Raw genomic sequence first — 6,025 nt, forward strand, 5'->3', positions numbered from 1 at the left:
CGCTCCCGCGTCTCACCGGACCGACGAGGTAGCCGTTCGCCGCCGATTTTTTTTTAAAAACCGATTCACTTTTTTTAAAGAAAAACCCTAGTTCGTTTTTTAGATCGGTTCGCCGATTTTTTTCCCGGTTCTTCTTTTTAGCGGAAGTTCATACGTACATCCGTTTTAACGAATGGTTTTCGCTCGTTAGTACAGACAACGAACGCTCGTTCGTTAGCCTGTTCGTCAGTTTTCTTTTATCGGATTTTTCTGCGATTAATTCTGATCATGATTTCTGATCCGATCTTTGTTCTAGTTTAACTTTTCGCTTGTTTGTCGGAATCAGGCGATTCAAGCGCCTAGATCTTTGTCTCGAGACCCTCTTTCTGTTTAATCAACTTGAACAAGCTTTTGCTACTGTAAAATTTGACCTAGGTCCAGATTAGTAAACGGATCTTGTTTCTTTCGTCGTTTGAGTTTCGTTGCTCCGTTTGATTTGATTCTTTTTGCTAACCGGAGTTCTTAAGTTAAAATTTCTGGTAGATCTTCTTAATTGAGTTTTACCCGTGTTTCTTTTCTTGATTGCTTATGTATGCTATTGTTTGTTTGCGATAGAATTCCTGGAGTGCGAAGCGTATTATTTGGAGCCCCTAGATTTCGCAGATCGTCAGCAAGGCAAGTAACACTTTGATCATATCCCTTTATCACCCAGTTTTTATGCATTAGTTCCCATCCTCAAACATTGCATGGTTAGGATGTCATTAACATGTGGGTTGGGAAGTAGTTAATGAGGTAGAACCTATTGCCTGTTATATTCAAACCTTGGGAGTTACTTATATGAATTGCTTATACTGCTATGCTATGCTCGTAGACGTGGTTCGGGTGAGTGAAATCCATGACAGATGTGAGATTGCTAAATAATGGTTTAACCTAAGGTGGCAACTTGAATACACATCTGGGTGGATTGAGGCACCTGGAGTACCCATTGTTGCTTGTATTTTTGGAAATCCCGGGGTTCCGTGTGATTTTCCTATGGACCGCCACCCAGGCTCAAAGGGAACTGAGATGATTCATGCTAGAAACTTCCGTGTGCAGCCACAAGCTATTATGAGCTCTAGCATAGTTGAGTAAGTTACGTGAAGCTCTTGAAGATGTAGACCAGCAGGTAGTGGGTTGTAGGTTTGGTATGGTCTGCCCGGAGTAGAGAGTTAATGTTTCTCAAAGACTATGTCTCGGTCATCCGTTTCTCAAACATCATGTAGTGCAAGAAATCCAACGGAGGCGATCGAGTGTTGTGAGGAAAAGTGCGCAAACCTCTGCAGAGTGTACAATCTAATCATGGTTAGCCGTGTCCCCGTTTATGGATATCTTGAGTATCTAGTACTTGGAGTATCTTAAGTATCTCATCACTTTTAAATTAATACTGTTGGGTTGATAATTACTTTAATTGGGATTGATTTGGAGGACCTTCTCAATGATGTTTCGACTACCATGATAGTTAAATTAAAATCTGTTCCTTTGTTGTAGGGAAAAATTGGCTTTTCGCAAAACTATAACCATAGAGCTTTCCACCAGCCAAATATGCATGCGGTGATAGCATTATTCTGTTCTTGCTCTACTGTGTTACTTTGCCAGCATATTCCATGTGCTGACCTGTTTTCGGGCTGCAACGTATTATGTTGCAGACATTTCAGACGAGGAGTAAGGTTTGTTAGGTCGTTGCCATGCAGCTCAGCTATGCCGTTGGAGTTGATGGACTCACTTTATCTTCCAAGCCTTCCGCTGTTATCGTATTAGATGGCCTTAATCCATATTTATTGTAATAAGTTCTCTTTGGAGACATTCGATGTAATAAGTGTGTGATTGCTACTCTATTAGAAATCCTCGAGTACTGTGTGTGTCAGCATTACCGATCCAGGGATGACACTGAAGCACAGAGACTTGACCGTTTGAGGTCGGGTCGCTACAAGATGGTATCAGAGCACACGCTGAGTGTAGGACACGACCACTAAGCTAAAACCATAGATCACCATTCTCTTCTCATTTCTAACTCCTCTCCATTTTCCACTCTTTAGGATGGCGGATGCAAGGAATAAGTTTGCACAACCGGATGAAGAAGCACCTTTTGGACGACACTTGAAGGAAGTCACTAGGCACCTGAACATAGGAATACCAAGCTTCACAGGGACTTACAATGCCACTTTACCAGAAGAGGAGCGATGGATGATTCAAGCTCAAGTTCCAGGAAGTACATTCACGCCAGTCACTAAGCCCATAGATTTTTCCTTCGATACACCAACCTGGAGTCTAGGAAAGTGTATGGCAGCTCAGATCACCATGGGACGCATTGGAGAAGTTTACCAAAAGGAGCTTAAGGATACTATCTATCAGATTTGTGGGCGCCGAGACGAGCAATGGGAGATGATCAGCACCAGGAAGGATAGATCAATTACAGCTTTCATCCTGGAACTAAACCAGCACATTCGATGCCAGGAGAATCAGATGTGCGGAGGCATCATAGATCTGAAGAAGGCAATGACTAGGATCACGGAACTGGAGGAAGAACTCAAGGCTACACGTGAAGATTATGAGGAATAAAACGTCGTACTAGTGGAGAAGAATGACGATCTGGAAAGGAAGCTAGGAGTATTCCTAGGAGACTCCACACCAGGAGGAGAAGACGAAGAACCCAAGTAGATTCGCCCGGAGGACTACATCATAATCAGCGACACCGACTCCGACCTTAGCGATGATCACTATGAAGACGAAGCTGGAGAAGACATTATGGAGTCTTCAACCGAGGAATATTTTTAGTAGACCACCACATCAGTAGTATTATTCCACCATGTAAATACTGTAGTCCGAGCACTTTTGTGATAGTTCTAGACCGACTGTATGCCTTGCTTGATTGATTGAGTGAAATGTTTGTGCTTGTCTCATGTGCATATGGGTAGTGCTTTCTCATTAGACCTCACTCTATTCTAATCTCTCCCCTCTAAACCCATCAGATACCTCCGAGACATGACCCCAGATTTGGCTTCCCACCGGAGCTCACTCATTTGATCCAGCAATAGAATACCCTGATGCAGTTGTTAGTCCAGAACCAAGGCAACAACAACAACAACAATCCACCACCACCACCACCAGTTGACAACTTAGCCCGTTTTTTGAGGTTGCAGACGCCGGTGTTTTCCAGTAGCATCGAGCCTATAGTAGCAGATGATTGGCTCCACAGGATTGGAAGGGAGTTAACCACTGCAGGATGTACCGGTGCTGAAAAGGTGCTATTGGCCGCACATCAGTTGGATGGACCAGCAGCCTCATGGTGGGAGAATTACACTGTCACCTACCCTATAGCCACGGTGACATGGGACCAGTTTCAGCAAGCCTTTCGTACAGCCCATGTCTCAACTGGAGGTATGAGTATGAAGAAGCGTGAGTTTCGCAACTTACGCCAGGGGAACCGTACCGTGGCTCAGTACGCGGGTGAGTTTAGCAAGTTATCTCGCTATGCCCCTGATGATGTGGCCACAGATGCCGTAAAGCAAGAGAAATTTATGGAAGGGTTAAATGATGAAATGAGCATGCAATTGATGGTGGAAACATTCAACAACTACCAGGAGTTGGTAGATAAGGCTCTTATGATTTAAGGGAAGCAACAGCAGATTGAGAACCGTAAGAGGAAGTATGGACAAGGGAGGTATTTCTCAGGAGCTCAGCAGAAGCCTCGCCTAACCCCGAACTCGGGAGGACTTGTTCATAACCATGGAGGCCACACCCATAATGGAGGAAGTAACCATAACCATACTGGCCCAAGGAATGGGAATGGGAATGGGGCAAGGAACAATCAGAACTGCCCCAATCCAGCCACACCCATCAAGAGAGACCTAAGCCACGTTACTTGTTTCAAGTGTGGGAAGACTGGACACTATGCCACGGAGTGCCCTGAAGGGAAGAATGGAAACGGAAATGGGAGCGCTGGGAAGAAGCCCAATCCATTCAACAAAGGACAAGTGAACCACGTTAACGTGGAGGAAGTTGAAGAGCAGCCGGACGTGGTTATAGGTAAGTTTTTGGTTAAGTCATTTACCGCTCTTGTTCTTTTTGATACTGGTTCATCGCATTCATACATATCAAGGGAATTCGTGGATAAGTTTAAACTACCGACCCAAACCCTTAGGACCCCTCTGTTAGTAAGTTCACCTGGAGCAGAGTATATGGCTAGTCGATGGTGTGACCAGATACCCCTAACCATTGGTAGCCATGTTTTTCTGTCCAACCTAATAATCTTGGAGTCACAAGGATTGGATGTGATATTAGGAATGGACTGGATGTCAAAGTACGGAGGAAGCATTGACTATGTTAGTAGGTCAATTTGTCTCACCACCCCGGAGGGAAAAAGGATCAAGCACATATCTAGGCATGCGCCAAGAAGTGGCCAAGTAAATACCCTCACGGGAGTTGTTTAGGAGGAAGTGCCTGTAGTAAGGGATTACCCGGATGTTGTCCCAGAGGAGTTACCAGGCATGCCACCGGATCGAGATATCGAGTTTTTGATAGAGCTATTGGCATGCACAGGGCCAATATCCAAGAGACCTTATCGGATGCCCGCGAATGATCTGGAGGAGATTAAGAAATATATCAAGGAGTTATTGGAGAAAGGTTACATTCGACGGAGTTCATCACCATGGGGAGCCCCAATGCTTTTGGTTGAGAAGAAGGATAAGTCCCTAAGAATGGTTGTTGATTATCGGGCCTTGAATGAAGTGACGATCAAGAACAAGTACCCATTGCCGATGATCAATGATCAGTTTGACCAGCTGCAAGGAGCTAAGGTGTTTTCAAAGATCGATCTGCAATCAAGATACCATCAGTTGAAGAAACGAGAGAAAGATATACCAAAGACAACATTCACCACACGGTACGGGTTATACGAATATACGGTCATGTCGTTTGGACTTACTAACGCCCCTGCCTACTTCATGAGCATGATAAACAAAGCATTCATGGAATATTTGGATAATTTTGTTGTGGTGTTCATTGATGATATAATGGTATACTCGAGGAATGAGGAGGAGCACGAAGAGCATTTGCGATTAGTTCTCGAGAAACTCAGGGAACATCAGTTGTATGCCAAGTTCAGCAAATGCGAGTTTTGGTTGAAGGAAGTCAGATTCCTTGGACATATTATATCAGGAGAAGGTATAGCAGTAGACTCCACCAAGATTCAGTCAATCACTGAATGGTTGGCACCCACTTAAGTTAGCGAGATCCGCAGTTTTCTTGGACTCGAAGGATATTATTGGAGATTCATTGAGAATTTTTCCAAAATTGTGAAGCCAATGACGGAGTTATTGAAGAAAGATACCAAGTTTAAATGGACATAAGTTTGCGGGGCAAGTTTCCAGGAGCTGAAGGAACGTTTGACTACAGCCCCAGTGCTGACACTGCCAAATATACGCAAGGATTTCCAAGTGTATTGCGTTGCCTCTCGCCTAGGACTCGGAAGTGTGCTTATGCACGACGGAAGAGTTATTTTGTATGCCTCACGACAACTAAAACCACATGAGTTGAATTACGCTACGCATATTTGGAGCTAGTAGCCGTAGTGCATGCGTTGAAGACCTCGAGGCATTACCTTATTGGAAACCATTGTGATGCGTACATGGATCATAAGAGTTTGAAGTACATTTTCACACAGAAGGAACTGAACCTTAGGTAGAGGAGATGGTTGGAGCTCATAAAGGATTATGACATGAAGCTTCACTATCATCCAGGAAAGGCCAATGTCGTAGCAGACGCTTTGAGCCGGAGCAGTTATACTAATACCCTAGAGAGCACGGGATTGCCGAAGGAGTTAGCATAGGATCTCCGGGAACTTCAATTGGAGATTGTTCCTAGAGGTTTTGTTGCAACAATGGAGGTTCATTCTACCTTGTTGGGAAAGATTCGAGAAGCTCAGAAGGATTACAAAGAGATTGCCAAGATAAAAGAGAAAATGAGCGAAGGAAAGGCCAAAGGTTTTCGTGAGGATGAGCACGACACC

Source organism: Triticum urartu, chromosome 2, assembly GCF_003073215.2.
Source record: "Triticum urartu cultivar G1812 chromosome 2, Tu2.1, whole genome shotgun sequence".
Taxonomy (NCBI): Eukaryota; Viridiplantae; Streptophyta; class Magnoliopsida; order Poales; family Poaceae; genus Triticum; species Triticum urartu.